The sequence below is a fragment of the Mercenaria mercenaria genome, chromosome 7 (assembly GCF_021730395.1).
Source record: "Mercenaria mercenaria strain notata chromosome 7, MADL_Memer_1, whole genome shotgun sequence".
In the NCBI taxonomy this organism is placed as follows: domain Eukaryota; kingdom Metazoa; phylum Mollusca; class Bivalvia; order Venerida; family Veneridae; genus Mercenaria; species Mercenaria mercenaria.
The window spans coordinates 12,730,459-12,757,096 of record NC_069367.1 but is presented as its reverse complement, the minus strand read 5'-3'; the positions used below and the strand labels follow the sequence as shown (position 1 = coordinate 12,757,096).

At 34.2% G+C, this 26,638-nt stretch overlaps 1 long non-coding RNA gene across 1 annotated transcript; it reads right to left on the bottom strand.

The window, feature by feature from the left end:
* Positions 1-13,144: 13,144 nt before the first annotated feature.
* LOC123555624 (uncharacterized) lies at positions 13,145-15,538 on the bottom strand. The gene is made up of 3 exons (XR_006687349.2): positions 15,397-15,538; positions 14,134-14,394; positions 13,145-13,503 (listed from the first exon to the last, which is right to left on the bottom strand). It is a non-coding gene; the product is annotated as an uncharacterized LOC123555624 (long non-coding RNA).
* Between the last annotated feature and the right edge of the window lie 11,100 nt (positions 15,539-26,638).

Genomic DNA, 26,638 nt, shown 5'->3' with positions numbered 1-26,638 from the left:
CCCTGTAGCATCGTTTGTTTGAAAATATACATTATGAAATATACACAAAAAAATACATTGACAAAGAAAAGTATACAATGTGTGCAAAAAGTGAAATGAAAGAACATTGTGGGGAACCGCATTGGAACGGTCAGAGGGGGAGATTAAGATTAATACGGCACACTTTACCTCACGCTTAACCTCCGCCATACTCCCGAAAGTTACAGGACAATGTAAATGATAGTTATCCCCGTGGAAAAAAAATCCTTACCACACGCAGAAGAAACTAATGGCACGATATGTCAGGCGCCAACACGTTCGTGTGTATAAAGAAAACCTTACGAACAACATTTACATGTACTCAGTGCCTTTGCAAAAGGTAAACCACGTGATGTGTCAACAGAAATGAACATGCCTATAAATACCGGAATACTGAAACATTTGACCAATTTCAGACTAAAGTACGAAACAGTTTCGGAAGAACATTAACAGTATATTGAAGAAAATAACAAAGGTATGTGAAATTTTATAGTTAGGTATGGTTAGTTCTCCATACACCTGTAACGTAAACATATTTCATTACATCTGTTTTTTTGTCAGAACTACATAAAAATGTTGATTTACTCTTTTGTGTTGCCGTATGGTGTTAGCATAGGCTCGGCTTTCTGCAGTTTAAAACTTTCTTTAAAATTTCATATGAATGAAATATGGGAATCGTTTCATTTTAGCTATCTTGTGCCTTTCATTTCATGTAATACCTATCGATACTTTCTCCCAAATGATATCATATTCAGTCGTGAAAAATGTCTACCGGTTAGACAATATTTAGATATTAACTTGATTAAAGCAATTTAATGAAAATACCTATATTGTTTGACTGTAAAGTAGTCCTCTTTTCCGTAAGGGTAAGAAGCAAAAGGTGTGTCAAATAAACAACAAGAGGGCCATGAAGGCCCTGTATTGCTCACCTGACCTATTGACCTAAAGATCATCAAGATCAACATTCTGACCAAGTTTCATTAAGATATGGTCATAAATGTAGCCTCTAAAGTGTTAACTAGCTTTTCCTTTGATTTGACCTGGTGACCTAGTTTTTGCCCCCACATGACCCAGATTTAAACTTGACCTAAAGATCATCAAGATTAACATTCTGACTAAGTTTCATGAAGATATAGTCATAAATGTGGCCTCTAGAGTGTTAACAAGCTTTTCCTTTGATATGACCTAGTGACCTAGTTTTTGACTCCATCTGACCCAGATTTAAACTTGACCTAAAGATCATCAAGATAAACATTCTGACCAAGTTTCATTAAGATATGGTCATAAATGTGGCCTCTACAGTGTTAATTAGCTTTTCCTTTGATTTGACCTGGTGACCTAGTTTTTGACCCAACATGACCCAGATTCAAAATTGCCCTAAAGATCATCAAGTTTAACATTCTGACTAAGTTTCATGAAGATATAGTCATAAATGTGGCCTCTAGAGTGTTAACAAGCTTTTCCTTTGATATGACCTAGTGACCTAGTTTTTGACCCCACCTAACCCAGATTTGAACTTGAGCTAACGATCATCAAGATTAACATTTTGACCAAGTTTCATTAAGGTATGGTCATAAATGTGGCCTCTACAGTGTAAACTAGCTTTTCATTTGATTTGGCTTGGTGACCTAGTTTTTTTTATCCTACATTCAAACTGGACCTTAAGATCATCAATATTAACAATCTGACCAAGTTTCATGAAGATACAGTCATAAATGCGGCTTCTACAGTGTTAACAAGCTTTTCCTTTGATTTGACCTGGTGACCTAGTTTATGAACCCAGATAACCAAATATCGAACTCGTCCAAGATTTTATTAAGGGTAACATTCTGACCAAGTTTCATTAAGATTGGGCCAAAAATGTGACCTCTAGAGTGTTAACAAGCTTTTTCTTTGATTTGACCTGGTGACCTAGTTTTTTACCCCAGATGACCCAATATCGAACTCGTCCAAGATTTTACTGAGGGTAACATCCTGACCAAGTTTCATTAAGATTGGGCCAAAATTGTGACCTCTAGAGTGTTAACAAGCTTTTCCTTTGATTTGACCTGATGACCTAGTTTTTGACCCCAGATGACCCAATATCGAACTCGTCCAAGATTTTATTGAGGGTAACACTCTGACCAAGTTTCATTAAAATTGGGTCAAAAATGTGACCTCTAGAGTGTTAACAGTCAAATTGTTGACGACGGACGGACGGACGACGGACGACGACGGACGCCGGACACAGGGTGATCACTAAAGCTCACCTTTGAGCACTTCGTGCTCAGGTGAGCTAAAAACTACACTGCTCCTGATAAAAGAATGAACTGTACCTATTTTTTCATAATGGCCCAAGTAAACTGTAACAAGTTTAAGCAATTGACAAAAAAGTTAATTTTTATTTCATAAATATTATGTTTGTCGTGAAGCAAATTCTTAAATGAACCCAGTAAACTAAAATAATTTCTAACAATTGACAAAATAAAACAACAACAAAAAACAACAACAAAAAAACATTTTTATTTAAAACATAAGTTAGCCAGCCTAATATTGTACTTCATTCTACAATTTGTGACCAAAAAGATTCTTAAATTTTACGGCATTTTGATTTTTTTTTTCAGAAACGGCGAATTCAGTTAGTTCTTTGCTTTGCTGGAAAAAAAAATAATTAAAAGAGCATTTAACATGTGTGTGAAATTTAAACATTTCTTAGTAAAACATCAAAGTCTACACTTCCATATTTCTATAAATTGTATAGATTCATTTCCTAAAGAACGCATCTTTGAGCGTATTTTTGTGACTTTTTAAAAACGGGCTTTGGCAGTAAATAAATAAAATTATAATTTATTGTAAGGGAAGTGTAACTAAATATTAAGTTTATTACATAACCTGGACAACTTTTCATTGAAATTCATGTAATTATCGTTAAGTTTGGATATGTACTTTTTGTTCTTACATTTCAGCTTTAAATGCATAATAAAAGATGGGACAGCAATGCCTGCAATGTTCCCTAAATTTTGATTTATAAATGTAGTTTTTCACTAGCAAAGATATGAAACTTCCTGTATGATTATCCTTATCGGGTGAAAACAGGATTTTTCGGCACATTTATGTTGATATTATTCTCGCTACACATCCATTCTATTTTATTTGACAAAAACTTTTAAATAACTGGTCAAAAAGATTTTCTATATTTTCTCTCTCAATTTTACAATAAGAGCATACATTATTTTTTATGTGCAAACAATGAGTTCGTAACCAAAATGTTCGGGTTTATTTTATATAGAAAATCTTTTAATTTAATTTCATAAATTGATTTTAGGATTTCACAGTATTCTTTTAATTCCTATTTCTGAAATTCCCATTACCTGATACCATGTGCTTGGTACCGTAACAGAGGTGGTATCTACATTTAAAACAATTAAACTTTTTATGATATAAACAAATTGTTTTTCATTAAATGATAACGTTGGCGTTTTGTCTTATTTCATTTTTCCACTCATCTGGTGTGTTTGAGATCTAAAAAGGAATCTCTTACTCGATATTTGCTTTTAATAATTTCTATATTTAGACGATTTCCATAATAATCAAGTAATCAATGACATGAATAATGTTATTGCACTACCAGTTATTAAAGTACTGTGTCTTCAATTTAAAATCGTGATTATACCATAATGGAGGATATAAAATATTTCTTCTAAATTCTTAAATTCACAGCATTTTTCAAATTTGGCCCAGCTGCCACGTACGTCTTTCCAGCATTGGTTTTGTATACTAGTATCCCTAGATAAAATCTTAGAGTAATGTGAACCTAAGGCAGCAACGTCTTTTGATGGAAAAGGAAGCAACAAGTTCGATGTTTCACTTTTTAATAAAGCTAGCCTTCGTAACCAACATGTTTTCAAACAATGTCAATCATTTTAGTTCTTCAAATTCTATCCTTTTGATAACAGTTTTCCTCTTTAATATGTCTCATCCGTTATTCCATAAAAGAGCTTAAGCGATACTTTCGATTTGTTTAATATCAATATCGTTTATAGCAATATTTGAATCTACCACGAAATTCATTACACTTTCAATAATTAAAAACAGTATACTCTGAATTGTTTCATTACTGGGTGTTTTCTACTCCATGTAAATTATTTCTGTTTTCGTTTTGTACTCGTTAAAATTCAATGAAACCATCGTTTTCTAAAAATATCCTATTTTTTTCTGGATCTTTTGTTGTTAACTGTATAATAATTTTCGTATTCTTACGTAGTATTTGTTACTAGGTTCCAGACTCTGCAAATTACGTTATAAATGATCATTTCCAATCTCCATTTTTTTTCTTTTATATTTTCATAAATCAGGGGTTTGTCTTCATTTAAAGACATTCTATGATTATCGATATGAATATCTAAAATTACATAGTTTCCATATTTATCCTTAAAACATTTCCTACTTTTTGTTCAAGAGTATTCTGTAAATGAGTCATTATTCGCCGTCTATTACTAGTATGTGGACAAATAAACAAATCGTTACACTATTCGGCTTTTATAAATGAACACATTTGTTTAGTTATATGCACACCTTGCAAACAATTAATATTACATTCTTTTCCTAAACGAAATGGAAATAATCTCTCCCTTTTGAACATTTCCTAAACCCTCACAATCTTGAGAAAACAACTTTTCAATGACCACCTGTACCATGTGTATGGGAACTGGAAACCGAAATTGCTTTATCTAACCACAAGTATCAATAAATTGATAAAACACCCTACAGGAAAGATAATACAGTGAAATAACAAACAAGAGGACCATGATGGCCCTATATCGCTCACCTGAGTTTAATTGCTTTCTTGAAAAAAAATTCTTTGCTAAAGCTAAACAAATAACACTGTGGGGTGGGGTCAATTTGACCCCGGAGGTCATGATTTGAACAAATTTTGTAGGAGTCTACTAGGCAATGCTACATGTCAAATATCTAAGATCTAAGCCTTCTGGTTTATTTTTAGAAAATTTTTGAAGATTTTCCTATGTAAAATCAAGTGACCCCTGGGGTGGGATCAATTTTAAACCCGGGGGTCATGATTTGAACCAATTTTGTAGAGGTCCTCTAGGCAATGCTACATATGAAATATCTAAGCTCTAGGCCTTCTGGTTTATTTTGAAGATTTTTCTATGTACAATCAAGTAATCCCATGGGGCGGGGTCAATTTGACCCCGGGGGTCATGATTTGAACAAATTTTATAGAAGTCTTCTAGGCAATGCTACACGTCAAATGTCTAAGATCTAGGCCTTCTGGTTTATTTTTAGAAAATTTTTGAAGATTTTCCTCTGTAAAATCAAGTGACCCCTGGGGTGGGGTCAATTTTGACCCCGGGGGTCATAATTTGAACAAATTTTGTAGAGGTCCACTAGGCAATGCTACATGTCAAATATCTAAGCTCTAAGCCTTCTGGTTTATTTTTAGAAATTTTTTGAAGATTTTCCTATGTAAAATCAAGTGACCCCTGGGGCAAGGTCAATTTTGACCCCGGGGTCATGATTTGAACAATTTTAGTAGAGGTCCACTAGGCAATGCTACATGTCAAATATCTAAGCTCTAGGGCTTCTGGTTTTTGAGAAGAAGATTTTTTAAGATTTTCCTATGTAAAATCAAGTGACCCCCGGGGCGGGGTCAATTTTGACTCTGGGGTCATGATTTGAACAAACTTGGTAGAGGTCCACTAGGCAATGCTTCACACCAAATATCCAAGCTCTAGGGCTTCTGGTTTTTGAGAAGAAGATTTTTAAAGTTTTTCCTTTTGGTTGCCATGGCAACCAGAATTCTGTATGGAATTCAATTCTTTGAACAACTTTTAAAGAAGACCATCCAAGGAACAACCCTGTGAAGTTTCATCAAAATTGGCCTGTTGGTTTAGGAGGAGATGTTGTTTAAAGGAAAGTGTGGACGGACGGACGGACGGACGACGGACGGACGGACGGACGCCGGACGGTGAGCGATCACAATACCTCACCCTGAGCACTTTGTGCTCAGGTGAGCTAAAAATAGACGTGAAAATGAAAACTTAATTGCCATAAAAAGTATAAGAACAGACATACAGCTTCAACACTATTTACTGCTTAAAGAGAAAGGCAGGATAAAAATTTTGTATTAAGAAAGTCGAAATTATTCTTAGAACTTGGTAATATATATGTATATAATAATACCTTATTTAACATAAATGGCAATATAGGCTGTTGTAATTTTACTTATATAATTGACTTCAAAAGTAAAGCCCAACATGTACGCAATATTTTAAATGGTATACACTTATAAATAATTTCTATTACTTTTGTCCTTACTCACTGGAATGATATTGATGTAAATGTATATTATTTAAACTATCATTTGAAGAGTATTCTTAATTCATTATTAGCATACTTTGTTTAGAACAGTACTTATGTGAAATCCGACTTCTGTTCGTATGTTATTGTTTTTTGTGTGTGTGTTGTTGTTGTTTTTTTGGGGTTTTTTTGCAGAAAAAAATAGGTTTACACCTAAGTATGTTGCATATCATGCTTTATCGTGTGAAAGATAAGTATATCTGCTATAGAAAAAGTATAGTGTAATGTCGTTCCATCTCCTGATGGACTTCTTTTGTACTGAAAATATCAGTGCAATATAGGTCCAATTTAAAACATGACTAACATTTTGTTTTGAAAGACATGGAAAATTATGATAAACTATAAAGATTAAATGATATATTATGAATTTTATTAAAACGGCGTTTGGTATTACGAAATAAATGGCCTATAATATATTTCTTTAAACAGTGAACACCATTATAAGAGATTCCTTTGGAAGCATTAGACATCATAACAACACTCACAATCTTTAGCGAAAATCTAAAATAGAAATGCCATTGCATTGTTTCCAAACCTTGAATGGCCGTTAAGTCCTTACGTCTTGATTTTCTTTGCAGATGAAGTACATGCCATCAATAATATTGTTCGCTGCCGTATGTGTTTCCTTATTTGTATTGATCAGCTGCCATCCTGTCTCCGGCGGCTGTTTCTGTAGATTGTCTGCTGAGCAAGTTGAACATATACGTCATGACGGTACAAATATTACTGTCACTCAACATCATTGTGAGCTAAAAATAGATGATTCCAACAAATATGAGGACTCGTTAGAGAAGGCATCATACTGTTGTTGTAAGGCAACTTTTGATGTAGAGGTGAGGATCTCATAGATTATTGCATACATATTTTTATTCATGAAGCTAGTAGGTGATAAGTCTGACGTTGCTAAACTTTATACTTTAAGAAAATATATGAGCCGTGCCATGGGAAAACCAACATAGTGGGTGTGCGACCAGCATGGATCCAGACCAGCCTGCGCATCCGCGCAGTCTGGTCAGGATCCATGCTGTTCGCTAACAGTTTCCCCAATTCCAATAGGCTTTAAAAGCGAACAGCATGGAGCCTGACCAGACTGCGCGGATGCGCAGGCTGGTCTGGATCCATGCTGGTCGCACACCCACTATGTTGGTTTTCCCATGGCACGGCTCATATTGGTCTTGTCAGCTGAAATATATGAAAATATCACACATTTTGTGATATAAACGGAAGTAAACAAACTATGTCTTACCTTATCAACTTTCATGTAATTACATGAATCTTTTAGCGATTAAGTATTTTTCATTTATCTATAGAATAAATGGGTGTGCTTAATGGTGTGGAGACATTCACCAAATTACACAAATGAAAATAACTCGAACCGTAATTCATTTGTACTATATTTATCGTTTCGATTTTTAACACACTGTTTAGATACCGGAAGAAATAATAAATTATTGAAATCAACAATGTCGTCCGTTCAGGATGGTTGCCTGACGCCGCGTCACAACGCACACTCGGGTAACGTATGTAAGCAAGCATGCGCAGTCAAACATTTTTATATACGAGGATCCTCGTATTCCTAGCATATGCCAGCATCGTTAGTAGTGGGTGGGGTACAGCATTACTAGGGTCACGGTTTTTGACTAAATCATTGATTGCTTGAGTTCAATATCAATATAACTAATTTTATGTTAATTCTTCTTGTTTACAGAAAGCAAAGCGCCACCTGTACTTCAGACGTATAGAGGGATGTGAAGTTGTTGCTTGTTAAACCTTGTGCCATATCCACACTGTTAGAAAGAACACTGTAATACATCCAAAACAGTGAAAAAGTATCAATGTGATGATTGATCTATGTTTTCTTGAAGTTAAAGCAAAAACTTGATATAAAAGTTGAAGTAAGCACTAACACCAATTTATTGAGTTCAAAAAGAGAGCATGTGACCTTGCGATAAATTTGCTCTATTGTATATGTTTCCTTTTGTGAAAATAGTGAAAATGAAGACGAGTTTCATTTTGTAGTGACTTTTGCTTAATATAAAACTTTAAGGAAAAGGTATATATCATATTGTAAGACCAAATATGATGAAACTTATTGTATTGTTGAACCCTCGTAATGAACTTTTGTTATGAAATCTGTCTAAATTTGTCATTTGTCTGAATTTGAGCATTGTGTTTTTATAATACGTGAGAATTTGCTTGCTTGATGCATAGTTTTTCAACTGAAATATGACTTTGACCTAGTGTTTTGATATTTACATGTATGGACAAAAATATTGTTTAAATCTTAAATAAATTGTAAATTGTTTCGGAAATTACAAGAACAATGAACTAAAGATAAGAGAATTTAAAATGTAAGCTTTACAAAACAGGTTTTATGAATGTTTTCAATGTTTTCATATCTATAGATGTTTGTCCTGTTTGAATAAATATCAGTATTCAGATATTCGTGTTTGGTAAATCTCAAAGTAGTTGCTTTTAATAAAGCATTTTTGAACGTGTAACGTGTATATATAGTATACTCAATCTAAAACCCTGGTCACTCTAGGTTACAACACACTAAATAGCTGTTCTTCTTTATTCTAATAAAACTGAATCATTCCAATGACTGCAGCACACTTTAGGCCCATTCTAAATGTCTTATATTTCTTATCAAATAATAAAAATCAACTGGTAGAAATGAGTAACGGCAACAGTGTTTCAGGAAATGACTTGAAATAGGCGAGGTCACGGAAGGTCACGGAAGTCGGGATAATATAAGGCGTAAAAAAATGTTTGTTTCCGGTATCCCGACCTACCCTAAATTTTGGGCCCGACCCTAAATGTTTTATGGCCTTGGAGAATAATTTTTTCAACTTTTTAACAAAAAGTTGCAAAACTGCACTTTTTATGCTTTAAACATGATCAGTGATGTTAGAAATCAACTTCCTGATGCTCTAAAGGCATAACCCCCTTATTTGAATTATTTTTGACACAAAAATAATTTCCGAAAAGTCTCCCTTAATAATAATAATAATAATAATAATAATAAAAAATCCGACCTACCTACTCTATTTTTTTTAGCATGTTACCGGAAACAAAGAATTTTTTAGGCCTAAATATTATGCAAAATTAGGCGATATTTCACGATTCAGATTATACCTTTTTATTGCCATTTCAATAATCTATTCACGAATATGAAATGTTGAAGCATTAGTTATGATACCCGGGATTCGGCATGTTTAGTGAAATTTATCGATGTTTTCTGTGTTTTGTGAGAGAATTTTGATATTTGTTTCAACATTCACTTCTAACTTACTACTCAAGGGGAGCGGCGGTCTGGTGGATAAGGTGTCGGCCGCTCAATCCAGGGGTCGTGGGTTCGAGCCCCACTGGGGTAACGACCATGACTTCTCATATGACACCAGTACTGGTTTTTCCAGGAAGCGGACTCAAGAACGGTTCCAATAAGCTTGAAGCTTTCATCACAATCTAGCTAAAACATATTAGTATAAACTAACTAACTACTTGATCAAACTTTCAGTTGAAAAGGGTTTTTCCATATTTCTTTTTTAATATAATTTTTTCCATTGCTATTACACATCCTTCTAACGAACTTCGAGGGTAGAAAGAGGGGACTTTTTAAAATTTTCAGAGTATCTGGATTAGTTCAGAATTATCATGTTGAAGTGTTTTCCATTGCAAATTTTTCTAACACAAAGATAAATCAATCTCGCGGAAAGGACCATCCTTGATATCCACGCCAATGTTGTCGTTGGTAAGAACGAGGAAAAGCTAGACGACGACATCTTACCTTTTGAGATAAGCAAATGGAAACTTGCTGGACAGTCTGATAAATGTCTGATAAATGTAACATTCTAATTATCTTGCGCCTTAAATTGTTGATTGTAATGTCCATGAAATAATGGAAATTGGCCTTCCGAAAAACAAATTTCAACAAAGACACACTACACAGAGACACAGAAACTATAAACAGAATGTAAGAACACACAAGCGACACCTTTTCTAAAGTGAAACTTAAAGGCCGTACTTTTCTGGCAAACAATATAGTTACTATGTACGAAAGATGGTCGTTCTAAATGCTAGATTAATGTGATTTTTCTCATAAATTCAAACGTGCATTTCAATGTGTAAGGTGTCGTTGAAATGAGCGTAGAATAAGCTAGGCAAGGATACATTTGATTTGGACGAATGGAAATTCCCAGGACAGCCTTATGAGTATATCTTGCTCATAATCATGAACCGATAACTGATTATTATAATCGCCTTGCAAATGATATAACTCGATCCAAAGGCTTAATTTCACACATACATACCACAGACAGGCCAAAAGTTTTAACAGAATGTTAGAATGTAAGGAGGACGGTATTATTAATGTCGAAAATTTAATATTTAATATTATGGGGGCATGAGGTTGTTAACTTAAAATTCAACTAAAATGCAGTGACACCGTTACGGGTAAAATCATAAAATGAAATCAATTTTGAAAAATGTCATAGGAGAGCAATGACCTTGTATTATATATCATATAGACCTGCATCGTATGCCATGTTTAGGGTGTTCTGTGATATAAACAAATACAGTAAAAATACTGATTTCAGGAAGCTAGATTTTGAGGCAAAAAATTGCTCACATAGTGAGACCATTCCCGTATTATCAGCAAATAATTGACTTATAACGTATGTATGTATAATTTGATAGTATGAAACGTTTATGTAAACAGTTGTGCGAAGAATAAGGTCTCTGATCCAATACATAATTCTAAAGTCCGAAGGATGGCTGCATGGTCGTTTCCGTTTAGACTGGCTTCCAGTATCTCGGGTACTATTTTAGGCTCGTCCGCCTTAAGAGTCGATTCAAGCATACATTTATTTAACAAAATGATTAGGTCTCATCAGTGGAATTTCTAATTTCAGTTAATATAATGAATTACCAATTGAATATAAATTCCTATGATAAACAGATATCTATTCATTAAAAAATAGTCCACGGGCCATATTATATGCTAATATATAACGTTATTTTTCTCATCGGTGCAAATGTGCATTTTACTGTTAGATGTGTCATTGGATAGACAGTAGCATAAGGTAGACGACGACATCATATCATTGGAGACAAGTAAATGGAAACTTGCCTGACAGTCTGATAAGAGTAACAATCTTATTAACATGCGCCTTGAATTGTTGATTGTAACGTCCATAAAATAATAGAAATTGACCTTCCGTAAAAACAAATTTTAGCCAAGACAGACTCACACAGACCAACAAAAACTATAAATAGAATGTAAGGACACACAGGTGACACCGTTTCTAAAGTGAAAATTGAAGGCCGTACTTTTCTGGCAATATAGTTACTATGTTACGTCGAACTCTGTATTAAAAATGGTCGTTTTAGATGATAGATTAACGTGATGCTGCTCAATGGTGCAAATTTGCATTTTGCATGTGTAAGGTGTCGTTGGAATGAGCGTAGAATAAGCTAGACAAGGATCCCTTTAATTTGGACCAACGCGAATGGAAACTCCCAGGACAGCCTTATGAGCATATCCTGCTCATAATCATGAACAGATAACTGATTATTGTCATCGTCTTGTAAATGATATAACTCGGCCTTACAGAAAACACGCTTTAAAACGCCTAATACACACAGACAGGCCACAAACAGGCCACAGACAGACCAAAACTATTAACAGAATGTTAGATTGTAAGGAGGACAGTATTATTAAAACATGTAGAAAATTTAATATGGAATATTATGGGGCCGTGAGGTTGTTAATGAAAATTGAAAATTCCACTAAAATGCAGTGACGCCATTACGGGTAAAATCATAAAATGAAATCAATTTTGAAAAATGTCAGAGGAGATCTCGAGCAATGACCTTTTATTATATATCCGATAGATCTTCATCCTATGCCATGTTTAGGGTCTTCTGCGGCATAAACAGGTAAAATGAAATATTGATTTCAGGACGGCAAAAATTGCACACATAGTGAGACCTGTCCCGTATTATCAGCAAATGATTGACCTATAACGTATGTATGTATAATTTGATAGTATGAAACGTTTAGATAAACAATTGTGCAAAGAAAAATATCTCTGATCCATTTACTGGCTTTTTTGCTACTTAATTCTAAAGTCCGAAGGATGACCGCTTGGTCGTTTCGAAATCTCAGGTACTATTTTAGACTCGTCCGCCTTTAAGGACCTCGGGGAAGACTCGATTCAAGCATACATTTATTTAACATAATAATTATATCTCATTAGTGGAAATCCTAATTTCAATTAATGTAATGAATTACCAATTGAATATAAATGCATACGATAAACTAAGTTGTTAGTAAGTTTAGTTGGAAGATTGTGCATGATACAGAAGAAGCTACAATTTCAGAAGCTTTTCTGGCCCCAATTTTATGAAAAAGCTTAAGTAATTGCTTAGCTAAGTATGTTATTTTAAATGCTTGGTTTTGCCCTTTATGTGTCTTCATTGTTCAGTTTTTCATCTATATCAGAAATGTATATGACTATTTCACACAGAAAACGAAGTCGAAGTCTAATTTTGACGATTTTTCGTTTTTTCAGATTATGGAGCATTTTGCTTTGCTAATCTTTCATTATTAATGAAACATCACTGACATACACCGGTCCATGTTTCCGTATGATAATAAACTTGCAATATCTTATTACTCTATGTTATGATTTATTATTATTATTTAATTCCGTAATGTGATCAGTGCATTTACATTTCTTTTTATCAGATGGGCTTTACCACAGATTAGATTTTGTCGTCTTATCTATTCGTTAGAAAGGAATAAATCACAAACGCTTAGTTTAATATAATTTATAGACGTGTGTAAATAAATTAAACAATTTATTAATGATAGATAAATCAAAATGGAATTTTTCATTGATTTGACTTAAGGTGTTATTTTAATGTCAGTCTCGAATTCTAGTCAGCTCCATTGAATGGTTGTTATAATTTAAAGGAACATGTCCCAGTGTTGCTTTGTCACATGGCTTTGTCACTGTTTGCCTTGTTCTCGGTGCTTCCCAGGGATCTACTTTCCAGATTTCATTAACAAGCCACAACATTGCATCCGTCTACACGCCTGTAGTATAAATGATGTCGCAGTGTCTGTAAGGAAAAGAAACTGATATTAAATTCGATAATGATTCACAACCCTAGAACACTTAATTGTCAAATGTCAGCATTTTTGTGCTATTCATTGTAATTGAAAAATTAGTGGTTTTATTTCCCAATAACCCCACCCACTTGCGCTGCTTCCTTATTAAAAATATATTTAGGACTCTAAATTGAGTAGTCATTTTGTTAGCATAGATATGGACTATAGACTGAATAGTTATTACGTGGGCGCAAATATGGATATGAAAGACAACATCAATAACATTAAAATATACCAAACATTTTCAACCGACGAGGTCAGTATATTTTCTTAAAGTATTAAGTGTAGTAAAATACCACAGTAAACGAAACGACACCAATAAAGTGCAAGACTACTTGTGTACCTTAACCTTTAGCCTGCTGTTGGCAAGTCATTCTGCCTTTGCGACCAGTGCCGACCAAGATCAGCCTGCACATCCGTGCAGTCTGATTATGGTCTGCGCTGTTTGCTGTTCATTCAGTAAATTTTTAGTGAACACCTCTTCTAATATTAAATGGTATTGCCCAAATTAAATGACGGACCAGTCCATTTTAGAAATTTAGCAGGGTAAAGGTTAAACACGTTTTTTACAAGGTTCTTACCTCCACTTCGAAAGTTGCCACACAACAACAGTCTGGTGCTGTCTCTAACGAGTCCTCATGTCTACTAAAATCCTTTATTGTTAGCACACAATGATGTTGAGTGACAGTAATATTTGTTCCGTCGTGAGATATATGTTGAACTTGCCTCTCAGATAAATCACAGAAACAGGCGTTCGACACAATGTGAACATGGCTTGTGAGCAACCCGAATAAGGACATGCATACTAAGGCGAACAATAACATTGATTGTATGTTCTTCATCTGCAAACGTAGAGCATTTGTGCAGCATAAATGATAAATCAAAATCGTCAATTGCAATGAGAATTTAACATAATAAATTTCTCTCATTTTCTCACTCTAATAGTATTTCAGGAAAAACCCTTTCATTCTCCGCTCTTCAATGTCATTTCAGGAAAAACCCTTTCATTGTCCTCACTTAAATGTCATTCCAGTGAAAATCCGTTCATTGATCGCACTTAAATGTTATTTCAGGAAAAATCCTTTCATTGTCCCCACATAAATGTCATTTTAGTTGAAACAAATTCATTGTTCTCTCTTTAATGTCATTTCTATTTTTAAAAGTGTGATAGCCCATCATGTCGTTTAAATTTGCGTACTACGTTATAAGAAAATGCTTTACAAGCACAGAAAACAACAACAACAAAATAACAACAGAGAAATTGATAAGAGCCAATGAAATATGCCACACCCGTCGAGTACCCTACCACCGGTTTAATAGGACTTCTGCTGTAATGGATCTTTAATTGTAACATTTATTTCATAATTATGTTCCGTGATTAAAAAAAAACATATTTTCGTATTGTATTGATATCATGCATCATTTTTAAACTGTGCTACTACAGTAATATTAACTGATCGTAATTTTACATGTGTATGGGACATTTCTGATTATAAATGTCTAACATTTCCAATTGCCAAATTATGGAACTTTGACAATATTTATTCTTGAATTCTCGTGACATGTTTAGAATATAATTCTTAGGCACGACAATAAAGTAAAAAGAACAAAAACTATGACGTAACTTTATTAAATGAACGAAAGATATCAAATGGAGCAAAAAGATACCAGTATTCAACACAAATATTGCATACATTTGATCTAAAACACACGAACTAATCAAAATATTTAGATTTAAAATAAATTAAAATACAGACAAACTAAACCTGAACTCACAAAAGCAAGACTACTTTTTTAAAATAAAAGAAATAGAAATCTATAATAAAAAATGGAATAATACTTACATATACCTTTGTAATTTTTTAGATATACAACTTCGTTTCTTTCAACGGTTTCAATGTTGATTTGAAACTATTCAACTATATCTGTATATATAGCCATTCATATTTGGGCAATCATCGGGTAAGTTTACCCTTGTTCCTACAAATTCTGTATCGGAGTGGCGTAAAATTCCCTATTTAATGTAGAGTATTGAGTTTTTTTTAAAGATTTAAATTAAAATCCGTGTTGTTGTACAATCGTACCGGAATAAACGTTCTAATTATAAACGACAGGGTAAACATCTTTATTGAATATGTAGGCATTCTATCCGTAACTTTTGGCTCTATGTACTAGTGTCCGCATCCGTTTATATTTTAGTAATACCAGCTGAAACTCTTTCAGTGACGACTTAAGTCTTTAAGTGCCGTATTGCGGCCGCAATAGTATCCCCCTGAAATTAGTGACGTCACGCTCTAGTCTATGTATAACCGTTTTAGTTGGAGCTTAGGGCGAGAAGGGTGTCAGTCAAGTACAGTCTACTGTTTTACTGGTTGTTGCATGGTATGCTTCGAAAGGATCTTCTAATAGATCTATCATATTCAAATATTATCATGTTTATATTCACATTGAAAAGGCTATCTTTTATTATCAATCATGCATGACATGGTCGCCGGCATAGATATATCTAAAATTACTTATTTGTGAAGCAGTCCCGATATATGCGGTTCTGTTGCCATTAAAAGAAGGAGCTTATATATACATGAATATACACCACAAGCTTTTCCAAACGTTTTTGTCTTCAAACGTTTCGTTGATCCGGCAGAATATGCTATTTACCGTATGCTACCTGTCAGCTCGGCGTTTTCCTGTGCCTTTCGGTTACATGGATGGATTGCACTATGTTTGTGTTTAAAGCTAAAGATTAACGTATGTGAACTGTAAATAAACACATCACATAAAGTCTTCATTGTGCAGAAAGATGTTTCATATTAATAGGAATTATAAGGTGATTAAATGCCTGGGTCTTCTAAATAAAATTGTTATTACGGTTTGCGTGAAGTAATCTTAATACTGAAACGGATTTAAGAAGCTATCTTAATTGACGATAAAATCATGATACTGAAAATGTTCTTTTCAACATGACAAAAGTATTATGATATTTTTTTTAACAATTATTTTAATACCCAACTACCTAGAAAGATATGATTAATGACTCTATCCTGTTCAAACAACAGTAGGACAGTACAGCGCCTTTTAAGTTGTCTCCAACAAAACGTAAGTAATTATTCATATTTTTGACGGTGTTTGTCAATATATAAATAGAAGGAAAATTGTGCGAGTACGGTTCATATCAAGTTCACTTTTAGATGACAGGTATTACATAATTTTCCGCTGTCATAGATTATTTACACCATACAGTTTAGATACAAATAGTAGTAAAGAAACCAAACAAGTATCCGCAAAGAGATGTTTAATTGCCTCTTCCTTGTTACTTCGTTTGCCATTTTCCTTACTGCATTTAATTACATACATTTGCTTAAAAAAAACATTTTGTTGAATTTTGTTGAAGTGTCAGAGGAAAACAGTTTAGACATTTTGTAATGATGATGGAAATAAGGAAACAGCAAGTCGTCCAAAAAAAAACTAAAATGTTAAACCTTCCGAACAAAAGTGACTGAACTGAACAATATTTATTTTCGAAATACTGGTTTTGATGCCGGTATTTATTTTGTGTGTTTGATCATTTTCTTGCTATTTAAATTAGATTTGAAGCAAAACCAAAGCTGTCCTGGCAGGGTCAAAAACAGGTCAGCAAGGCTAATAATGTAAAAAACTTGAAAAAAAAAATCACTTTGAAAATTGTTAGTTACGTATGCTTTCCATAGAGAAATGGTCCAGAAATCTTGAAAATTTCTAAAGCTCACTATAACATGTAAATTAGTAGATCTACCACAAAGAATGTCACAGAAAGCATAAAAACCCAGTCGACAGTTGCGTAATTTACTTCTGAATTTCCACAGATCGCCATTTCTGGTACAAAATCACCAAAAGAAAATTAAGTTTCAAAATAAATTGAAATGGAGCCATCCGTCACTGATCATGGTCTGCAATGGTCGCAAAAACAAAATCACTTGCGGCCAGCAGGCTAACGGTTAAAAAGTTACATAATGTTATTGTTTTAAAAATGATAACATTTATTAGATTTTCCAGGATAATTCTATAAATCATTTCGAAACTGAAAAGATAAAAAAATATACCTCGAAAATAGGTGTAGATCGGAAAAAGTAATGTCAGTAAGTTAAGCAGACCTGATATATCAATTTTTGATTATTGATTGCATGCAAGTTTCAAATATAAATATACATTCACGAATATTTTACTTTGAAAAACTTAACTGTCAACATTAGGAATTAAGTATCAATATGTGATGATTTAGAAGATATAATAGTTGTTGGATACAAATGTATTCTTCACAAGTTAATGAATTTACTTCTGGTAGCTCTCATGCCTGTTCATACATGTGTTCTAGCTTTGCCTATATGCAGTTGATACACGCTATTTCGAATTCCAAAGCATTACTTCGAGACAACCGAAATTCGACTTAAAATTATATTTTGTGAGTTTTCGGGGCGGGACATGAAAATGTCTTCGAGATAGCGGGAATTTGATATCATTCAGTTGAAGATATCGCGTTTTAACTGTATTTTGTTTGAATGTTTCTCATTGCAGAGTTGGTGCAGCCGTTCTGCGCATGCGTGGAATTATTATCATTTGGAGCGCACGGCAAAAATACTCATTTTTTTGCATGTCCGCACGCATTATGTGTATAATATGCATAATATACTGACTAAAGGTTAGGGTTAGTATCACCATGGTTACAAAAGTATACATTTAAGATATTTTCGTTCAAATTTAGTTAATCCGGTATATACCGGAGTCTGTAATACATCACAGGCGCACCAACCCTGTATTAAGTCACAGCCATTTTGTTTATACAATGTATGTTTACGGCCATCAAATGGTTCTTACGGAAGGTCCGAGAGTTTGCGTAGCTTGTAAGACAAAATTAAAACAAGAGATATGTTTGTTGTAAATGGGCTTTTATTTAAGCCGGTATCAAAATCATGAAATACAAAATATCAAAACACTTTTAGTTTGTTGACTAAAATTGTTAAAACATAGATCATATAAATTTTGTTTTATCTGGGAAATACAATTCCGCCAAATACCAAGTATTAAACACATCTAACTTGTTGACTAGAATTGTTAAAACTGAGATCATATAAATTTTGTTTCATCTTGGAAATAAAGTTCCCCTCTTTACCACGTACACATCTATAGAACACTACTATGGGTTTGCGGTTTGTGCTGGCTGCGTTCTTTGAACGTTTTATTTAGCCCTTACCCTGCTAATTCTATGGTCTACGGATCGCGGGTTCGTGAGTTCGATCCTCGGGCGGGGCGTATGTTCTCCGTGACTATTTGATAAACGACATTGTGTCTGAAATCATTAGTCCTCCACCTCTGATTCATGTGGGGAAGTTGGCAGTTACTTGCGGAGAACAGGTTTGTACTGGTACAGAATCCAGGAACACTGGTTAGGTTAACTGCCCGCCGTTACATGACTGAAATACTGTTGAAAAACGGCGTTAAACCCAAAAAAAACAAAAAAACAAAAATTCTATATAATGAACTGGTCCATCATTCAGTTTGGGCAATACCATTTATTCGAAGTGGTGTTCACTGAAAATTTACTGACTGCGTAGCGGGCAGTGCGTGTGCAGACTGATCTTGGTCTGTACTGGTCGCAAAGGCAGAATCACTTGCCGCCAGCAGGTTAAAGGTATACTAGTATACGATATGTCTTATACGAATTATGGCACATTTCACCAACTGAAGCCAGGGTTTTTTTTGTTTAAACTGGTTAATTTATTTCCACATTTGGAGCAACATCACAAATACATGGCCGGTAAGATTTCAGTAACGCATATACCTGTGAACCAAATGACATATGAGCCGTGCCATGAGAAAACCAACATAGTGGGTTTGCGACCAGCATGGATCCAGACCAGCCTGCGCATCCGCGCAGTCTGGTCAGGCTCCATGCTGTTCGCTTTTAAAGCCTATTGGAATTGGAGAAACTGTTAGCGAACAGCATGGATCCTGACCAGACTGCGCGGATGCGCAGGCTGGTCTGGATCCATGCTGGTCGCAAAGCCACTATGTTGGTTTTCCCATGGCACGGCTCATATTGTGATGTTAAAAAGCCAGATTACATGCCTAAGACCACAGTTATTTTTACTATATGTTCTATATAGACACTGGACACTATTGCAATTTTGCATGCATTCCAAACCCCCTAAAAAACCTTCATTCAATAGAAATATTCAAGAAAAAAAATCCAGCCACAATAAACATGGGGTTGACCGGCTCTTTTTTCCGCCATTTTGAACCAAATCACAAGCGTATGAAGAATACACTTTAAATGGCCGTAAACAGGCAAAACTGGCCTTATCAAAAAGTCATGTTATGCATATTCGGACATTGTCATTCTGTCAAATTGTACATGTTTACCTACTATTTCAGATCTCCTCTATTCAATTATGCCATTTATTACAGGTCTTTCACTCAAAACTTCACCAATATTCACCATCAAACAAAGGAACTATTTTCCGCGTAACCACTTCCTTATTGTCAACCAAGGGCATATATTGTGCCAGTAGTTGCATCATTTCAACACGAACAATACCTTTAATATCACTATTTATTTTTTTCTTCAGTATTTCCTTTTAAGTAATATAAAAGGTTTTCTTCAAAACGATCTACATCTTTTGAAAGAAATTTAAAAAATCTTTACCCCGGATGATACAAATAAAAATAAAAATAATCTTATCACCTGATCTAACTGGTATGCTATTGGTTCTGCATATACCAATCACGGCTGTGAAGAATCCGTCTTATTAATAGGAACAATAAAGTCAAGAATTCTATTTAATTTTTATGTAAATATGCCTTTGTGACATACGGTAATATTTTACAAAACATCCGTTTTAAGGTAAATTTGTATGGAATGAACGTGATTTGCAATCAAGCTTATTATATACTTACATCAGGATATATGGCATTGACTCATCTATTTCTCTTAAATTTGAGTCAGTACTGTATATATTAAGGATGATTTAGCTCTCACTTCCGTAATATTGCTGAATAAAAACAACACCTGTAATGTAAAACATAACCGACCGAAACATTTTGCATACTGTTATTATTATACTTTATGAACAATAGTTCCTTTGCAAAAACGACACGCTAAATAAAGGTACTTTCTATATTCAGCTAGTCATTCTATTTCTTGTTAATGCATAAAAGCCGCAAGTAAAATCGAGACAACAAGGATTTCGGCATTTAAAACATCTACTTCTCAGCAAAACACATGTTTTACAAGTTTATTTAAATAAATTCCAGATGGTCTTAAACCCAAGAGGACCTGGTGATACATAATATGGCGGCATATATAAAACACAATTTTACACATAAAATTGACAAACGTAACCTATTCTATATGTTATCATATAATGCCACTTATCTCCACTACAAAGCAATAGTCTAAGATGAAACAATTTTATGAAACATTTCAAGAATGCTCTGGCAATAACAATGGCTATTGACAATGACTTATGTTAATGAAATTTGATTCCAAATACCCATATTTTATTTACTGTTATCGCATAAAAACGATTCTGATAAAATTTATAGAACCAAAACCAAAGGCAAACTAATTGCATGGCTTAAAGTTGTAGTATTGCAAATTGCATCCATTAAATGGATCTGGTTTTCAGTTAAAATATTTCATTGTCATAAGAGTAAGAAAAGAAGAAAAAAAGTGTTTCTATATTGTGGATTTTTTCATGAATCTTTGGCATAAAAATATTAATTAAAAATATAATAATAACAATTGTTGTGTAATATTTTGCCTTATTTACACTTTGAGGCACTATTACATCTTTTGAAATAAAAACTATTTCGGAGACTTTTTACTAATCAAAACTCGAGCTACACGTTGAAATAAAAGCTAAAATGAATTCATGAACAAAGCGCGGCAAATCTTGTGGATTAAAGCTATGTTTAATCCCATTTTCCATAATTTCCAAATCTTCTTAAGCTAGATTGAAGTTTTTATTTAATTCATAAGAAAAGAGTTACATTTGTACTATAAATTACGAAAAGCTGGAATGTTGCCATATAAATTTCAAGGTTAAATCTAACAAAAAGTATGAATTTTAATGTAAACGTTTATAAATATAAGCCGTGCCATGAGAAAACCAACATAGTGGGTTTGCGACCAGCATGGATCCAGACCAGCCTGCGCATCCGCGCAGTCTGGTCAGGATCCATGCTGTTCGCTAACAGTTTCTCCAATTCCAATAGGCTTTAAAAGCGAACAGCATGGAGCCTGACCAGACTGCGCGGATGCGCAGGCTGGTCTGGATCCATGCTGGTCGCAAACCCACTATGTTGGTTTTCTCATGGCACGGCTCATATAAAGATGTAGCTTATTCAAAGAGTCAAACGATGAGGAAAATATGTGACAATCATCGTGACACATATACCATTAGGAAGTTGTTTACGGGTTTACGGTTACTTTACTTTGTAGTACATTTAACATTCAGTTCAGTACATTCCGGATCTAAAACATAACGGCCATGAAAAATATACCATTCATGGAAAGGAAAACATACCGTTCATGAACTGTATAATTTTAATTACTGGGTATAACTCATTGTTTTCTGTTTCTTATGCCTTTTATTTTATTAATATAGTTTTTGCTGGTTTCGCTATCATAATTGTTTGCTTATTTTCAGTCAAGAAAATTGATTTAAGTTCAAGCAAAGAAACTGAAATAAATGCAGAAACAGCTTGAAATATTTAATAATTATCTTTTACTTATAAGCTACAATTAAAAATGAAGCCCTATAGTGGAATTAAATATGTTTAGGCGTTACTGTCATCGAATAACTGTTTTAACTTCTAAAGGAATAAGAGTAATAACAAATTTATTCTAATTGTTATATTTTCCCCTTGAAATTTCAAAGAACAAATATTTCGGTATGTTTCATTGGCCACAAAGGTTCCCTTGGTCAGAATGACCGTAAAAAAATACACAAATGAAAGCGATATGTCAGACCAGCATACAGGTCAAAATAAGGGTCAACAGTGTGCATTCAGAATGTATTAAAGTGAATGCAATTCTATGACGCAAAATAGCAATTGTACAGCCTGTAATATACTTTATACTTCATACTACATATTGTATGTTTAACTTATGCGGGGGGAGACATGCCGTTAATGCTATATTGTGGTGCTCACTTGCATCCTTTCCGGACGGTTGTGTCTGCGAGTTATCGAAGCGGAAAGATCAACATATATCATATGACGGAACAAATATAAATGTCACTTATCATCATTGTGTGCTAAACAGAAGAGATTTTAGCAGATATGAGGAATCTTTAGAGACAGTTTCAGATTGTTTGATGATATTATTTTGTTTTTGCTATGTTCTTTCTTTTTCAATTTAATTTGTTAAGGATATATTAATCAGAATAAAGAGTTTATTCGACTTAATATTTAAACCAAGCGTTTATGTTGCATTCCTTCCTAACAAATTGTCAAGACGGTAAAATCTGATTTGTGGTATACCATTTTCACACAAAAATGTAAGATACAATTCATTTTACGGAAGAATATTATAAACTGACACGAAAACATGTCACCCGATATTTGATTATGAAGTCTTTGAATAGAACTGGCATAAATTCTATGTAATTCTGTGTGCAGGTAAGCCAAATAATTGTACAAAGTGGTGATTATTTTTCCGAAAAGACATTCTCTTCGGAATTAATGTCGATAGTCTGTTATAAAAAAAAAACGCTTTTAATTGATTTCATCTTGTCTGCTGTTACGGCTGATTTCTATGTTTTTGCTACATTTGGCGATGTGTCTTGACGTCCATTCACCGGACAATATTGATCCAGGTTCAGGTTAGACATTGACGCCTTGTCCGTGACGATAACGTTCATGTTCTTTCAGGACCTCGGGTCAGAAAACACCTGTTAAGGTCAAACTACATAAAATGCCATCAGTACATACAAATATTTATAGGGTTGATTCGGAGTGTAGGTAGTACTGCACTTTGACATAATGACAAGAGTACAAGTTGGCATTTTATTTTCTGAAACAGTCCCAGACAAATACCCTGCAACATTTCAAAATAATTTTCAATTATTACATCAGCCGTTTTTGACCTATAACATGAATATTGCAAATAGTCACTATAATGTATAAAAATGGTACTTTTTTTTATTCGGGGATGATCCTTTCCAGGTTTAAAGTCATTTTTAAATACAATGTTTAAAAGCTTAACTACTTTGTTCAGCAACATGTAGAAAAAAACATGCCAGTCGTGTTTCTTAGAATATTATCTATGGAAAGGACATTGGTTTTGCTTGACCCACACAATGTCATTTTGTATCATATGAATATTCATACTTCAAACGTAAAACATAATATAACAGTTTCAAGAACTGAGAATTGATTTGACGATCACACATTGACCAAAGAGATAGCAGATGTATGTGAATTGCAGCAGAACAAGGTTGTATAGGCTTTTAGGACCCCAGGTCAGAAATCTGTGTATTGGATGTTTTTGTGAGATATGAAAATTAAAACTTCAAACGTGCAACATAGCATATCAGTTCCAAGAACTTAGTATTAGTTTGATAATAAAGAAATGACAATAAAGATTGCCGCTGAACATGAATGACAGCACACCTAGGTCGCATAGCCTTTTATAGACCCCGAGTCAGAAAATCGTTTAGATCGCTTAATCTTTCAGGACCTTGGGCCAGAAAAATCTGTTTATAGTGACAATTTTTAACAAATAAAAAGCAATTGCATTTCAAACGAAAAACATGAAAGATAAGTTTCAACATCAGACGCTGCCTTTCATGACCTCGGGTCAGAAAATGATGGTATTTAGTGACATATGAATGTTTACCATTCAACGTAACACATTGCTTGTAAGTTTCAAGAACTGAGCATTGGTTTAACTATAACACATTGTTCATGGAGATGGCTGCTGTTTGTGAATCACAGCAGACCAAGCTCGCATAGTCATTCATGACATCGTGTCAGGAAATTTTTTTAAGTGTTTTTTATTTTTTTTTTTTTTTTTTTTTTTTTTTTTGTTGTTGTTGTTTTTTACGTTTTACATTGCACCATTCAAATGTGAAATATAGCATGTTAGTTTCAAGAACTAAGCATTGGTTTGACTCTGACATCTTGTTTATGGAGATAGCTGTTGTTTGTGAATCAAAGCAAACCAAGGTCGCAAAGCCCCTCATGACCTCGGGTCAGAAAATCTGTTAATAGTTGTATTTTGTGACGTATGAAATTTCGCACTTCAAACGTATAATATAGTATGAGGGTTTCACGACTGCGCATTGGTTTGACTATGACAACTTGTCTATGGAGATAGCTGCTGAAGACCAAGGTCGCAAAGCCTTTCATGACCTCGGGTTAGAAAATAGGTTTAAAGTGTTATTTTGTGACATACGAAATTTCACATTTCAAACGTATAATTATATAGCATATAAGTTTCAACACCTGAGCATTATATTGACTATGACAACTTGTCTATAGAGATAGCTGCTGTACGTTTATCACAGCAGACCAAGGTCGCATAGCCTTTTATAACTTCGGGTCAGAAAATCTACTTAAAATGACATTCTGTGACCTATGAAATTCCACAATACAAACGTAAAATGCAGCATGTAAGTTTCAAGAACTGAGCATTGGTTTGACTAAGTCACCTTTTTATAGAGATAGCTGCTGTTTGTGAATCACAGCAGAACAAGGTCGCAAAAACTTCCATGACCTCTTGTCAGAAAAATCTTTTTATAGAAACAATGTGTGACATGTGTCTGAAATTTCACAATTCAAATGTAAAAAGTAGTAATGTAATATAAATTACCGGTAGTTTGACTATGACACCTTGTTTATAGAGATAGCTTATGTAAGTGAATCAATGCAGACCAAGGTCCCATAGCCTTTCATGCCCTCTGGTCAAAGAATGTGTTTAATGTGATAGTTTTTTCTAACCTAAGTCCAAAACGAGGTCAAGGTCAAACTGAGGTCAGGTGATGTTTGAAGATGAGGAATGGTCACAGGTTACATCTGTATTAGTATCAATTTATTCTTGTAAGCGGTACTGATGCTAGACGAAACGGTCCCATTTGGTTAACCAAGAGATGGCCCATATAAAGCAACCTAAGTCCAATATGAGGTCAAGGTCAAGGTCAAACTGAGGTCAGGTGATGTCTGAAGATGAGGAATGGTCACAGGTTACATCTGCATTAGTATCAAGTCATTCTAGAAAGGGGTATTGATGCTAGACGAAACGGTCCCATTTGGTTAACCTCGTACGGACGGACGGACGAACAAACGAACGGACGGACGGACAGGACGATCACTATATACCTCCCGCATCAGTAGATGCCGGGGGCATAAAAATTAAAAAATCAAATGAAACATAAAATATAGCATGTAAGATTCAAGAACTGAGCATTGTTTTGACTATGACAACTTGTCTATGAAGATAGTTGCTGTACGTGAATCACAGCAGACCAAGGTCACATAGCCTTTCATGACCTCGGTTCAGAGTATCTGCTTATTGTTGCATTTTGTAACATTTGAAGTTTTACACTTCAAAAGTAAAATATGGCATATCAGTTTCAAAAACTGAACATTGGTTTGACAATGACACCTTGCCTATGGAGATAACTGCTGTATGTGAATCCCAACAGACCAAAGCCGCATAGCATTTCGGGACTTTGGGTCATGAAATCTGTTTACATTAGCACCTGTTAGATGTGAAACTTGACTCTTTAACGTTACACGTATACTATCAGCTTCGAGACCGTAATACAGTTAATTCTGAATAGCTATGACCTCGACATTGATTATATTCTATTTCTGTCTACATTGTTTTCGGTCGGTTTAATAGTTTCTGTTGCTGGCTATCCGAACAACACCGTCAAATGGAGACGTTATTGTCTGAATATATAGCAAACTGAATAAACAAGCAATGCTAATTGCTTTGTACATACGAAACTTCGAATTATTAGTAATTCATATTACTACCCACTTTCAGACGTCGATATATGCCAGTCGTGTGTATGAAATATACGAAAACGTAAAATGTATTGT